Raw genomic sequence first — 16307 nt, forward strand, 5'->3', positions numbered from 1 at the left:
TTTCAATCGCATTTTGTGTTTCTCTTTGTATAAGTGTTGTCTTCTTGATTTCAATGAGTGCTAGTTGTCATTTTGATGTATGTTAGCTTGTAGAACCACCATTTAAATTTTTGTTTGCACTCACTGTTGTCGCATGCATGACACTGTTTTTGCACCAACGGTCGTTGTTGTGGCAACTCACTTCACACAAATGCATGCTTTCCCATTTTTTGAATCGTCTCTTATTGTTTTCTTGCATGATCATTCACTCTTGTTTACACTCAATATCACCATGCATTCAGACTTCTCATGTTTTCAGTCGCCCGTCGAAGGGTCTAGGCTGCCTTAGACAGGACGTTGCCTTACGTGCCTAGCATTGCAAATTTCTAGAAGTGAAGGCTCTGCATTCCCTCTAAAAATTGCACAAGTCTAGCCCAGAACTTACCTACAAGCTTGCATTGCACAATTCTAGGAGGTAGTGCCTTGCTGGCCCCAAAAACTACGCAATGCAGGTTTTTGGTTTGCATGTCATTACTAATTGAAATTGCACATTGTGTAGTTTCAGTCCTTATCAAGCTAGGCTAGACTATGCATTATGCAATTCGAGTAGTCAGTCAAACCCTCGAGAGCCTGGATTGTGCCTTGTTTAGTTTTGGCAGTTAGTTTCCTAGCCTCCTAGTGAACATTGCGCAATCTTCACAGACAGTCACAAAGGTACATTGCATGTCAATACTCTAGTTTGTTTTGGTTTTCAACTGACATATTTCTTACCATTAGCGTTGCTATGTCTCTAGGTATCATAGGTGTTCGTCTACCTCTTCGCAGCACAGGTATAATTGCTTCGAGGGGAGAAGAGTTAAAGACACCGTTGAGAGTGGAACATGGGATGCAGTCGATCAAGTGTCTATGAACTTTCCTGTCTATGAAGACATCAAATTTTTCATGGATAAGGATATCAAGATGAAATGGTAGTGGCATCATAGCGAGAAACACCATCAACAAAAGAAAAAGGTAGTAGACCTGCGGGCAACAAATGCAAGAGGAAGGTTGTTAACAACTTATAGACGGAGGAAAGTTGCAAGTTCAAGTAGATCCACTTGTGATGAAAGTAGCTTTGGAGATTGAGGCTATGAGGTGACAGCGCGACAAGAGGATCATGTGAAGGTAGAGAGAATAATAGATAAGGAGTTTCAGGTGCTGAAGTGGCAACTCAAGGAAGAACAAGAGCTGCACAGATGAGAGAAGGAGTTGCAGCAAGAACAGGTACAACAGGAGGTGCAACATGCAGAGACTAAAGAAATTGTGCCCATACAGGTTATGGAACCATATAGCAGCTGGCATGGAGCTAACAAGGTGAGCAGTGCTATCAATCGCATGAAAGGGTGTTCAGGAGCATGAATGTCATTGTGCACATGAATTTGACCCAACCCATTTGGCACACTGACCAAGGCAAATAGAAGAATAAAGTTCAACTGGAGTTGAACATGTATTTCGATAAGTTGATGCACTTGGTCACCAACACACACTAGGAGATTAGGACAGACACTATGCTTCAGTATGTTGTTGGTCCAGCTACACTCAAGATGATGATGTGCATGTTATCAAATGAGTTGGGTAGAGGAGCCATATCGGTGTACCTTGATGCAATGAAGGCAAGAGTTTGCTTTCAACAGGATGTCACCTTTGAGCGCATGGACACCATCACAAATGACCAAGCTTGGCATCAGTTTGCCACTGTCGACCATCATGAGGATGTTGAAGAGTTGGTCTTCCCACAGTTGTCCGAGCCTTATTGATGTCTTGCATGGCTTGCTCAAGTCATTTTGTCTCACATGGGTACATGTGCATATTGTATGTAAAATCTTGTAAAGTGGAAGTCCAAGTGTCTATAGTCGAATGTAACAGTCATAGAGTAGTTGAAGGATCATGAGGGTAGGTGAACAGTCACAAAGGGGAATGTCAAGGGTCTCCCCACCCTTTGATATTTATAGTACCTCATAACTCATTGTAGAGGCTTTTGGTCAACCAAGCTTCCGATAGGAGTATCTTAGAGAAATATTGGAGAGTATTGTAACGAACCTTGGCTTCTCTACATTGGAGAGCTAGTACATCTCTTTGGAGGAGCAAGCGGTAGTGACTATAACGTTCCACTATCAGGACTAGTGGTTGGTCATGGTTGTACTATATGATTGGAACTTTCACTTCTTAATATAACAGAGCCATCATGTTTCATGCATATGTTGTTATTGCATTTAAACTATCTTGGTTACTATAATGATATATGTATATGTTTTCTTATGCATGCACATATGGACTCTTTATGTATAAGTATGTATGAATCTTACTAAGATGTGTTGTTGGTTTAACCATCACTTTGGATTGTTAGCTTAATTGCTTTCCAATTTGTGATGCATCTTTTATCATGTGTTCCCTTCCAAGCCACGTGCTCTCACAGGTTTCCAAGGGGCGCACGCACCCCACTTTTCGTGTGTCAAAATCGTTCATGCACCTTCCTTGGCTTGCTACGCATGTCACACCCTTGCTACTAACAAGGATATATTACTTACCTCTATGCACAACCATGGTCAAGGGGATACCGTACAACCCACTGCTGGGACACCTACACCAAACGGTCTAAGGTCTAGTTGGGACTTATTACCTAGGAGATCCCCTTTCATGTTGGCAGGTCCAGCTCCATCAAAATTTATGGTGCTAGAAGGAGGGCAAGATGACAAGTTGAGTCATCCCAATATGTTTTGAATATTCATACATCAAGCTCATCCCTCAAGGATGCTTTTCGCATGCCGAACCTCTCGACATCGTGAGGGAGTTTTCTGATCTCTTGTCCAAATTCACGTATGATGGTGAAGGTGAAGTGGCCTGGCCTGTGCACTTACAAGACTTCTTTGCAATGCTTGTCAATGCAAATGAATGCTCTAATGAAGAGGCCAACCTCATGCTTTCATACACACTTCACAAAACCCCACTACAGTGGTGTTGGAGTCTGCCTCTCGGTAGCGTGGACTCACTTGAGTAGTTTTGTGATCTCATTGAATCTACTTTCCATCATTTTGATGCAGAACCTCTTGACCAAAAATTTTTACAACAACGGAAGGCCCCAGATGAATTGCCTATGGAATTTTGGGACCGCTTCCATGTGTTGCAGTTTCAAGCTCCAAAAAGTCAGATGAAATTTTAGTATCTCATGGACAGATTTGAATATTGCCTTCCCAAATTTGTCAATCCTAAAAATAAGTTCAAGCCCAAGCCCCTCTCAACATACGTTGGTGATGGAGCTACGCAATCATAGATAGACATGGTCGTTGTCACAAGTGTTTGTCTGTTGTCCCCTCATCAAAGAACTTCACCACCGCAGAGTGATGTGTGAGGACATGCACACATCTCTATTCAACTCTCACATCCTCCCAACATCACTTCACTCCATTCCCGCATAGACTTGGTTGTGAATCCCATGGGTTGTCACATGTATTTTGTACCTCAAACTCCATCTTCATATTCTGATGATCCTCCAGACTGCACTCTCTTGTGTTCTTCTATTCTGGACTCTACACATGTTATGAACGAGGAGCAAGCCATCAACGAAGTTGTTTTGCACAACCAGCCTACATTGACATGCATGAAAAGTATGAATGGGAGCTTTAACATCAACCCGTGGTGAAGGATGATTCCCTTTTGTCTACACCTCCTCCATTTTTCTCTGACATCTTTGGTGATTTTTCCATCTCTGATTTCACATATGTATCTTCATCTATGAAAACACCCACTGTTGATCATCCATATAAAACACCGAATGTCAGTCCATCATCTGAAAATGAGAGGACATTTCATTCATCAAAAGATCCACTTGATTCTTCATCTACTTTTTTTGGAAACGTAGAAGGTGAACATTCTTTCTACTCATCTACCCCTCTGTGTGATTCATTAAATCATGAGGATGCCAACAAACATCCTAAATTTTATGATCTTGGTTATCTTGATCTCTCTACTTGTTATAGACATTTTTGTGCCTTACAGCTATAAGCATGAAATGTCCATAAACCAAGGGATCCTAAGTCCCTAATGATGTTTTTCCAGCTCCTAAAGAAACAAGGTCAACCAATGACAGCTTCTCCCAGAAGTTCTCCACCAGAAACTGCCCAAAACTAGTCAAATCAGGATCAATTCAGATGATCCACTAGCTGCCTGCGTTGCAAAGCACCCAAATACACTGGCTAGGTGCGTTGCAACGCAGGTGAATGCACTACCAGGGTGCGTTGAGCGGGAAATGACAAATGGCAAAGTCATTCAACGAGGTGGAAAGACAATGGAAGCTTCCAGAATCTTCTCCAATGACACTTGCCTCAATGAATTCGACCAGTGATGAGTAAGAGGCTCCCAGCCTCCAAGTGGAAGCAAGAAATGACAGAGAGAAGCCACAAGTCAAAACATAAGCTGACTCATCCTCTCTGCTTACATCTATATATGGATCCCTCACCCAGAGATCCAGGAGGCTGGAATTTTGTACTTTGCAGAGAATTGTTGTTGGTTTGAGATTGAGATTAGTGCATTGGGTGATTTATGCTTTGTTGGAGGTGAGGAAGGGATTCCTTTGCTGGGAGGTAGATGTTGGATCAGGACTCACTTGGTTGTATCTCCTCTTGGACTTTCTTATTATATCAATAAAACTATTTGAGTTTCTCCTACATGCTGTGTATCAATGATGCTTTGTTATATTTGCATGTTTAGCTTAAATCTGATCCTAAGCTAGTTATGAATGTAAATCTATGTCTTTTGTGTAGTTTTCCTCTTCTGTGATCTTGCAGGAACTTGGTGAAGCTGGACCAGTAAGGGAGCAGGCAGTGGGAAGCGAACAAAGAGGAGAGCGATTGGATCAACAAACTAGCGAAAGACACAGGTTAGTTACATCCTTCCTCTTCATTTACATTTCATAAAGAAGAATACAAAAATAGTTTTCCTTGTTTGTTGCTAAGGCACTATCACACCTTAGAGTGGGATAGGGGCATTCTAAATAGATACTTTTCTCAACAACAAATTGGCGACTCCACTGGGGAGTGTATCTAGTTAGTTTATTTGTGTTTCTATTGTTGTTCTTCTCATAAACTTAGGAGTGGCGAATCGAACTGCATTTGCCATTTACAAATGCAAAGTAGAGATCTGCTTCTCTAGTCCATTCACTGGGCCTGTTTATGATCTGAACAGCTGATCCACAAATGCTCTAATTGCCCTTTGTGATAGCTCTTAGTCCTCCTTTAAATCATCCCTCTAATTGTACCTTACTAATAGCTTTTATCCGGCCAAAAACCATAGATTAAACTGCAAACCGTGACCCAGAACCCAGAAACAATTCTCGTTTCTGCTTCAGTGCAGGCTCTGTGAAGAGGTTCTGCATTTCAACGCAGGTCCCGAGAGGGCTACCTGTGCTGCAATTCAGTTTCTCTGTGCAACAGGTGCGTTGATCAGCCTTTGCCCTGTGCAGCTGTGGTTCTTTGCTTCATTTTGTTCAGTTTTATCTCTAATTTTTGCAGCGTGTTATCAGTGTGTGTACCTATCTGAAAACCCCTTTTTCTTTGCCTCAATTCTGCCTCAGTTGTATAAAAGAAACTGTATTTGTTTTTGTGTATTTGTTACGTCATTTGCAGTTTCCCATTACAAAAGTAAACTAGTCATACTGTCTCCCTTAGATCTAGACCTGTCGTAAGTGTCGTTTTGATCTTAGGAGTAAGTTTGTTTGCTGTTGACAGTTGATTACGCTTTTACTTTTGTCTTTTGGTTTGAATTTATGAATTTCTAGTGTCGAAACAAGTGTCTACTTCAAAATCATAAAGTGTCGTAATCCTCTTTTTGATTTCGAAAAGAAGCTTGTTTGTGTTTTTCACTTGAAATCGAATTCAAATTTGTACAACAACTTTCTTTTTAGGCATCAATATTAAGAAAGTGAAAACAAATACATGCATAAGTGCATTTTCATTTTGACAGTTTGTATGACTTGATTTAGGAAAAGTGCATTTACAGTGTGCTCTATGCTCTTTGAGAAAAGATTGTGTCTTTCGTTTCCCCTTGTAGCTAGGATTTTCATTGTTGAAAAGAGATAAAAGCTTGCTTATCATCTTTAGACTGCATTTAGGAATTGTATCTACATCTCGTGGTGATCCAAAAAGGCAAACTTCTAAGAAAGATCAACCTAAAATAAATTGAATGAACTTAACAACGCTTTGTAACTTAACGCACAACATAGAGGTCTAGGCTAGAGACGTGTTCCGGCGTCGTAAAACCTGGTAACTGTTGGCCTCACTGATGGTTGGGTGATTCCTCCTGAGAGACGATAAGTGCCAGTACGGATTGTGCTCCCACGTACCATCGAGTATATATTGGGAGACCCCTATAGGCTCAAAACCTTTATCCATAGGAAGCCGTGTCGGCCGCCCTACTGATCGCAATGCACTGAACACAGCATTCGGGAAGATTGACCGCCCGTACCCTAAAAAGTATTCTACGGTTTTGCGATTGGTTTGGCACACCCTCTACCTAGATCTCCAGAGCAGTCCCTTTCGTTCCTTTTCAGACAACTTAACAGAAAAGTTCCATCTGAGCACTTGTCACTTCAGGCTCATTAAAAATCGAAGGAGACTAGAGTCACCTTTTGCTTTTTCTCGACTCTTTAAAATTGAAAAAGCAAGTTGTGTCCAAGCGTCGTTAAAATTTATTTTAAATGGAATATTCATACCCTTTTTCCTGCGTTGATCTTTAGGTTGAGAAAATGGAGCCTACCAACCAAGGAATTCCCCTTGGTGGAATTCCTAGTCCCTTCTCCTCTTGGGGAGATGTTGGTGCGCCCCATATGGCCACATTGTCGCTTCCAGGACTGAAAATTGGCTTGCCAGTCTGGCTCTTCTCAACCAATATCGTTCAGAACACCACTATTCCTGAACAGTCGAATCAGCAGTTAGACGAGTCCAAAATTTCCCACCAACCTTCTACTTCCTCTAATTCTTCCTCTCTTCCTTCCTCTTCGCGTGACGGGACTGGTAAAGCTAAAAACCAAGTTCCCAAGGAGAAAAAGGAAAAGAAGAAGAAAGAGAAAAAGAAGAAGGAGCCAAAGGCGAATAAGGGAAAACAAGTGTCGTCTAATGAAAATCCACACACAGCACTGACCAGGCCTAAATCGCCATGTGTCATTTGCAAGGGAGACCACTTTCACAGAGATTGTCCTTGCATCCCTCGGATACTAAGGGACTGGTCTCCCCGTTTGCACAATCCGGTGTCGTCAACCTCTGATGGCCATGTTGAAACTACATCGTCAACTAGCAAAAGTGAAGTTCCAGGACAAAAAGGGAGAGCTAGACCTCCCTGTAGATTGTGCGAAGGTGACCATGCCCTCCACCGTTGTCCCTTCTTAGACGAGGCTAAAAGAGTCTTGGAAGATCGTCCGGTTTCACCGTTACGACTTCCTCCTGGATATAAAAAACTCTTGCCGAGTCCTTCGTTAGTTGAGAATCCAGCTAGCCCGCTCAAGTGGTCAGCTGAAGCGTTTATCATTGAATATAAACCAACTGAATCCATACCAGACGAAAGTCAAAAGGTCAAGGCGGCAGTTGACCCGGTCTTACCTTCAGAGGTTTTATTTTCGAATGATACAGTCACTGAAGAGGATAAGGATGACACCATCCAAATTCTCTTCATCAACACAGACTCCGATGAACACGGGGGTAATCCACCCATTCCTTTATTGCAGGAAGGAAGTTCATCAGAGCCATACCCGGCCGTCTACTCAATCCCACCACCAAGCAACCTAGTTGTATCCTTTGACTGGAACCAACTAGGCAGACCCCGTTTGCCAGCAAGCATACCATTCTGAATTATCGTTCAAATATACAGAATGGTCATGGCTGGCACCATCATAGATGAGGGGGCATCTATGAGTATCCTTTCCTCTATTGCTTGGAAAGCGCTTGGTTCGCCATCGCTTTTGCCTGAGATGAGAAATCTGACAGGCTTTGATAAAGGAACCAGTCGACCTTTAGGGATCCTCCCCAATGTGCCCATAACATTGAAAGGGAAGACCGTTCAAATGAACATGATGGTCGTTCAAGGACCCTTGGATTATAACCTACTCCTTGGACGAGACTATATTTATTGCATGGGAGCCATCGTCTCCTCACTCTTTAGAGTAATGTGTTTTCCGCACGAAGGAAGAGTGGTCAAGCTCGTGGACCAACTTTCATTTCCCGGATCACGCATCGCAAATAATCATATACCATCCCTAAATGGTCTCTTCACGCAAGAAATGTCTCAACCCACGGTCCGTCCTCTCGATGAGCGCGAGTAATTCGGAGGGATATGACTGAAACCCAGGGGGCATGCATCCTGGTCTGCTTCGGCAGGTAAACTTTGGGTATAGGGTAGGTTTCCGCGGGAGAATATGACTAGTCTGTACCCCGTCCGTGATTGGAAGAGGGGTTGTTCTAGAATAAGATTCTTTTGTCAAAGTTATGTGTTTGGCGCTCGTTGTCACTCACCTTTGTCTATCTCGGTAGACATCGCCGAAGAAGTGTTTATTTGCTGCACAAATGAGACAATCTTTCATAACCTGAAAGAGGTAGGCCTCTCCCGGTTAAACAAATGTTTTTCCTGCAAATTGGGGGGTAACATTGAAATCGTACTTTATACCTGGGGGCATGCAAACCTTTTGGAATGCAAGCAAGGGGCGGCTATTTATTTTTTAAATTTTTAGGTCCTCCCTTTAAACCTGTAGGCTAACCCTTTAAACTCGTAGGATTAGTCGTTTCCGAACTTGTATAACGAAAGGATGCGGGGCAAAGCTTTGTAAGGTGCAAGCTCCATAAAAAATGGCATCTTAAATGAGACATTCTTATCATATGACTGGATTAATCAAGCAGTTTTAGCACATAGTTCATGCTCGTTAAAAAATAAACATAAGACCGAGCAAGTGTTTCAATCTGCATTTAAGCTCGTTAAAAAATGAACCATCCTCCGGTAAATAACCACCGTGAATGTAACATTATCAGCCATTAAAGCCTTGGTTGTGTTTGCACCGTCACCTCCACTTTTCCATTGGCCGATCATTCACCTCCATTTGATTGTTTACCCATTTTGAGGAACAGTTGCGAAGAGTGATTTCACTAGCCATCCTTGTGACACTGTCGTGCTTGGAAAATTCCAACCCTTACCTGGAATCAACTGCTACCCGCTTTATCACTCGTTCCTCAAAAGACGAGTCTTCTTTAAGCTCTTTTCATCTGACTCGTAAAATATGAAAAGATTGCCGAGTTTTGGCCTTCCAGCTCGTTAAAGTGACCGGAAGTGCTATCCCTCCTCTAGATTTTAATCTTTTTGGACTTGAGGGATTATTGCACAAAAATATCGAGCGCTTGTTTTGTTCGGCTCGTTAAAACTATAGAAAATTCATCCCTTCTGTATTGTTTTATACTTTTTCAGACTTAAGGGATTAGATGACGAAAAAGGACTTCCGGAGTTACCTTTACGTTCCTTTTCAGACTCTCTAAAAATGAAAAGGACCGAGTTATCTTTGTTGTTAAACTCGTTAAAAAACATTAATAGCGACAAACTTGTCTTTAGACGAGAACGAGTTTCACTATTGCTAGGCTCGTTAAAACATAGCGATGGGTTTGCCCGAAGGGAAAATTATAGAACAAGCATATGTTATCCTCCTCAAGCTTGACAAAAATAAAGAGGTACTGGTCAGCAATGACTGGGGAAAAATTGGGAAGAAACTCAAAGAATCTTTATTGGTAGCAAGTCGCTCTTGAACATGACACTTCCACTCCGTGCCTGAGTCGAGTTGGGTTGTTTCATTCACCGGTCACATCACCATGGTCTCGCCATACCATCCACCTTTGGGGTAAATGCTACCAATCCATCATACAAGTGTCGCCGATATGTTCAAGAGAAGTCATCCAGAGAAGTCACCCGTGTCCCATCCACTACCATACATTATACTTCATTCTTTCATGACCGCCACCCTGAACCATATATCATCAAATCGTTTTCACCTCCATCAAAATCATTTGCTCCGTTCCGTGTCAATGATGTGGGATACATCAAGGCCCTCCTTTGACGGATCGCTTCTTGTCGACATCAGCTCATTATCCAAGAAGTTGATCTAGGAACACCCCTTCAGTACTTTGAAGCTTGCATGCCTCAATGGCAAGTTTCTCACTTCCGGCGACAGGTATACATCAATGACCTTCGACCGAAAGATTTTGCGTGGTGTTCGACGCCAAGTCGTTTATTCACACCACGTGAATTGTACTGCAGTACCTTGAGGGTCATTATCATTATCGGTGATTCCTCTCACGCTTGTTAAAATTTTACATCATTGGCTGGTAATCAAGCGATGTCTTTCCATGTTCGACTTCAAAACATTTCTCACATGGATCGACTTGTACTTAGAGTGAATATCGGACGAGATTGAAGACCCCGGATCTAGTTTCATCCATCCGGGCTACGATATATATTCAGGAAAAAATAAATAAATTGAAATGTACAACATTGCAGCACAGATAATCATCCTACCAAAAGGATGATGATTTCATCAAGATCATCAATCTACCATCAGACGATTGTCTGTCCTATGTACATAAAAATGAATTTATAAAGCTGAGCATGGGAATTCCTGCCTCAGCTAGATCATGAAAACAGTATGAAAATAATGTATTGTATTGTATCTTATTACAGGTCTCCTCCCAGCATTGAAAGAACTTCGGATCCTCCTAATAAAGCATTTCACCCGATAAACAGCCTCATACTTTAGGGGGCAACTGTTATAGACATTTTTGTACCTTACAGCTATAAGCATGAAATGTCCATAAACCAAGGGATCCTAAGTCCCTAATGATGTTGTTCCAGCTCCTAAAGAAACAAGGTCAACCAATGACAGCTTCTCCCAGAAGTTCTCCACCAAAAACTACCCAAAACTAGTCAAATCAGGATCAATTCAGATGCTCCACTAGCTGCCTACGTTGCAAAGCACCCAAATACACTGGCTAGGTGCGTTGCAACGCAGGTGAATGCACTACCAGGGTGCGTTGAGCGGGAAATGACAAATGGAAAAGTCATTCAACGAGGTGGAAAGACAATGGAAGCTTCCAGAATCTTCTCCAATGACACTTGCCTCAATGAATTCGACCAGTGATGAGTAAGAGGCTCTCAGCCTCCAAGTGGAAGCAAGAACTGACAAAGAGAAGCCACAAGTCAAAACGTAAGCTGACTCATCCTCTCTGCTTACATCTATATATGGATCCCTCACCCAGAGATCCAGGAGGCTGGAATTTTGTACTTTGCAGAGAATTGCTATTGGCTTGAGATTGAGATTAGTGCATTGGGTGATTTATGCTTTGTTGGAGGTGAGGAAGGGATTCCTTTGCTGGGAGGTAGATGCTGGATCGAGACTCACTTGGTTGTATCTCCTCTTGGACTTTCTTATTATATCAATAAAACTATTTGAGTTTCTCCTACATGCTGTGTATCAATGATGCTTTGTTATATTTGCATGTTTAGCTTAAATCTGATCCTAAGCTAGTTATGAATGTAAATCTATGTCTTTTGTGTAGTTTTCCTCTTCTGTGATCTTGCAGGAACTTGGTGAAGCTGGACCAGTAAGGGAGCAGGCAGCGGGAAGCGAACAAAGAGGAGAATGATTGGATCAACAAACTAGCAAAAGACACAGGTTAGTTACATCCTTCCTCTTCGTTTACATTTCATAAAGAAGAATACGAAAATAGTTTTCCTTGTTTGTTGCTAAGGCACTATCACACCTTAGAGTGGGATAGGGGCATTCTGAATAGATATTTTTCCCAACAACACTACTTCCTCATCCGATAACGATGTTGATTCAATCATTGTTAATATGTCTAAGACATTGGTCTATGATGATCTATCTGTCAACGAAGTTAAAACCTCGCAGACTATCGAGTCAAATCAGCCTGAGCTGATGGTTATGTCAGTCCCTCGTTGTCCTGAGGTTGGTTTCACTTCCGATCAAAAAATTGTTCAAACACCTAAGGCTCCTCATCACTCATCTGTATGCGCTGAAGATGAATCTAACACTTAGATTTCACTTCCTCCACTTGAAGTACACGATCCCATTGCTCATGCATTAGAGGAATCTTACACAGCAAGCACACTTGTGCAACATAAGTGGTCAACATTTCTCATGTTTTCCTACATGTCACAGTCAGGAGGATGTTTATGCTTAACATCTACATGCAGTATAGCACAACACCATGGCAAGTACACGGATTGCATGCCATGCATTTTCACTCACTTATCTTCTGTGGAAATATTTATACCCAGAGTGTGTTTGCCTTCACTGTTATATATTTCATGTTTGCTGGTTTGCACAACTATGTTGTTTGCGAACCATGCCTTCACCAACATGGGTTGTTAGGTCCCTATAATACTAGTGATTCCCCCATTACTATTGTAGTTGTATCCCTTATTAATATTGTTGTGCCCCTATTGCCCCCATATTGTTATTACTGTGCCCCATAGAATGCCTATATTGTTATTTTTGTGCCTTTATATTATTATTATTAGATCAGCTTGGTTATATTGTGACCCCTTAGACTCCTATATATAGAAAGGAGGTTTTTTCATTTGAATCATCTAAGAATTGTTCATTTGTGTAATGTAAAGGAGGTTTCCCCCTTGAATAGGCTTATTTCTAAGGCATTGATCTATCTTTTCTATCTTTTTGTGAGCTGGTTTCCTAACATTTGGTATCAGAGCTTTGGATTCTAAGGTTTCGTTGCTCCAAATAGGAAATCGTGGCATTTTCACTGTAACCTTTTTCTGCGACATTTCAGAAACAAAAAAAAAAAAAAACACGTTTGAGAAAATATCACGTTGAACCTCAGGTCTAAATTTCAGAGCTTGTCTCACTATATTCTCGGAGATATGATCTGAGGAAGTTAGGGTTTTTGCAAGCCCGTGAATTACATTTCAAACAAGTCACCTTGGGAAAGTCATCATAACTTTCACTCTGAATATCAGATTGAATTTTTGTAAGAAGTTATAGAAAGAGGGTGGACTTTAGTTTTTGTGAGTATAATTTTCAAACCTAAGTTTCAAACAGTGAGACGTGACATGTCATACATGTTCACTCTACTGAACTAGTCTATAATCAGGTCATTGTGGGAGATTTGGCATAACTCTTCCTTGGAGAATTCAATCTTGATTAGACTTGCAGGGTTATAAATAGGACTCAATGGTCTACTGGAGGTCGTGATTTCAGATATTCGAGATCCATGGCTATAGAGATACAAAAGATTCAATATTGAGCTCTTACAAAGTGAAAAAAAAGGTGTGTAATTTTTTTATTTTGCATAAGATTGGTTGGAAAAATTAGTTTTGAAGGAATTCAAAGGGAATAGCGAAGAATTATTAGCATTAATTAATGCCATGAAGAAAGGAAATGGAAGCACCTACTAAGAAACCTAAAATCTTTAGCATGACTCATGAAGAAGAGGAAGAAATGCAACATGATATATCAAAATTACAAGACCAAGTACAACAAGTTTCACTCTCACTAAAGGTAAATGAAGCCAAGATGAATGGTGTGGAAGCTAATATGAATGACATGCAAGTTCAGATGAATGGCATGGAAGCTAAGATGAATGGCATGGACGCTAAGATGGAAGCTAAGATGAATGGCATGGACGATAAGATGGAAGAATTGAAGATAAATTTGAATAAGCTGCTACAAGAAATGGTCACTAATGGTGAAAGGGTTGTAAAGGAAACTCATGATGAGAACAAGAGAAATGTTAATCATGATTTCATAGACTCTAATGTTGGATTGAAGATCCACCATATTCCAAAAATCGATATGAGGAAGTTTGATAGCAAGGATCCCGCAACATGGATACTACAAATGGAGCAATTTTTCAATCTCCATAATGTGCAAAACACACAAAAGGTACGTATTGCAACTTTATATTTGGAACCAAATCAGTTTGTATGGTATCGATTTATTTTCTCTCGTAAACAAATTGTCACTTGTGAAACTTTTACAGAACAAATGGCAGCACATCATGAGGATACATAAAGCAACCCTTTTTTAGCTAATTGATAAGTCTCAAACAAAAGGGTTCAATGATGGAGCACATTGAGGACTTCCAAAAATTGAACATAAGGGTAAAAGATATTCCAGAGGAGCATAGGATTGATGTGTTCATAGGGACTTTAAAGAATAATATCCAACATGAGGTTCACCGTTGGGAACTTGATGCATTGGAGAATGCATTCAGGTTAGCAAGAAAAATGGAAAGCAAAATTATGGCAACCAGGAAGCATACCACTCAAAACTATAAAGATGGAAGTGTTGCTACCCCTAGCCTTCCACAACCTATAAGTTTGACACCACAACAATTGGAATAAAAAAGAGAAAAAATGCTTTGTTACAATTGTGATAGCAAATACACTAAAGGTCATAAGTGTGCTAAGAAGAAATTATTCTACATAGACTGTGAAGAGGAGGAAGAAAAGGAACAAGAAATGTCAAAAGAAGAGGATATACTCTAGGAACAAACCCTAGATAAAGAAGAAATAAATCTTACCATATCTTGTAATGCATTGGCTAGAATTACCATTCCTCAAACTGTCAAGATAGAAGGACATATCAAGAAGAAAAAGGTAATAGTGTTGATTGATTCAGGAAGTACCCACAATTTTATTCATTGTAAGATTGCAAAAGAATTGAATTGCTTCCTATATCTAGCATCGGAGTGTGAAGTGATGGTTGTAAGTGGAGGAACCATAAATTGCTCTAGAAAGTGCCATAATATCAAGCTATCCATGGAAGAATATGTATTGAATAGCCCAATGCTTTCCATTCCAATGGGTGGTCCTGATGTTGTACTAGGAATCCAATGGGTACAATAGCTTTTAATTTTCAAGAACTTTTCATGAAATTTTCTGCGGAAGGAAAGGAAGTTGAATTAAGGGGTATTACAGGGAGACCGAGAAAGATAATCAGCTCTAATAGTATGACAAAGCTTCTAAAAAATGAACAACGAGGTGTAATTGCACAATTATGTTCGCTAGATGTTTCCACATCAAAATCATCTATTTCTCCAGATCTTCAAAAAGTATTGGACAACCATTCCAAGGTATTTGAGACTCCCAAAGGACTCCCACCTATTCATGATCAGGAACAAGCTATTCATTTGATTCCAGGAAGTGTTCCTCCAAACATCAGGTTGCACAGATATCCCTATGCCCAAAAGAGTGAAATTGAACGTATGGTTGCAGAAATGCTAGAGGCTAGTATAATTCAACCTAGTCAAGGTTCTTTCTCTGCTCCAGTAGTATTGGTGTGCAAGAAGGATGGATCATGGTGCATGTGTCCGGATTATAGGGAGCTTAACAAGCTCACTATTAAAGATAAATTTCCCATTCCTGTCATTGATGAATTTTTGGATGAATTGCATGGATCAATTTACTTCACCAAGTTTGATCTTCATTCAGGATATCATCAACTCAGAATGAAGACTGAAGACATTCTGAAAACAACATTTAGAACTCATGAGGGTCATTATGAATTTTTGGTCATGCCTTTTGGCCTTTCCAATGCACCTTCTACATTTCAAGGTTTGATGAATTCCATTTTCAAACCCTTAGAAAATTTGTGTTAGTATTTTTTTATGATATACTAATCTAGAACAAGTCTTGGAAGGATCATGTTGAACATGTTGATAGGGTGTTACAACTATTGGAGGAGAAACAATTATATGGAAAAAGCTTCAAATTTTTCTTTGGAGTATAAGAGGTGGAATATCTGGGTCATACTGTATCTCATGAAGGTGTTAAGGTAGACCCTAGAAAAATTAAAGCCATTAAGGAATAGAAAATCCCCACATCTATAAAGCATCTGCAAGGATTTCACAGGTTGGCATGGTATTATCGCAAGTTTTTTAAGAATTATGGGAGAATAGCAGTACTCCTAAGAACATTATTGAAGAAATATGCATTTTGATGGACTCTAGAAGCAACAAAGGCCTTCGAACATATTAAAGAGGCAATGTGGCAAGCACTGGTCTTAGCTACACTAGACTTCACAAAAACCTTTATTATGGAATGTGATGCTTCAGGAAATGGAATTGGTTTTGTTTTAATGCAAGATGAAAGACCCATTGCTTTCAAAAGTCATCCAATCAAGGGAAAGTATTTACAGAAATCTATTTATGAGAAGGAAATGTTGGCAATATTACATGCACTTAAGAAATGGTGACCCTACCTAATGGGAAGACACTTCAAGGTAGAAATGG

This window comes from Pinus tabuliformis, chromosome 8 (genome assembly GCF_031772625.1).
Source record: "Pinus tabuliformis cultivar Carrire ecotype Pingquan chromosome 8, CPIR1, whole genome shotgun sequence".
Classification (NCBI taxonomy): Eukaryota; Viridiplantae; Streptophyta; class Pinopsida; order Pinales; family Pinaceae; genus Pinus; species Pinus tabuliformis.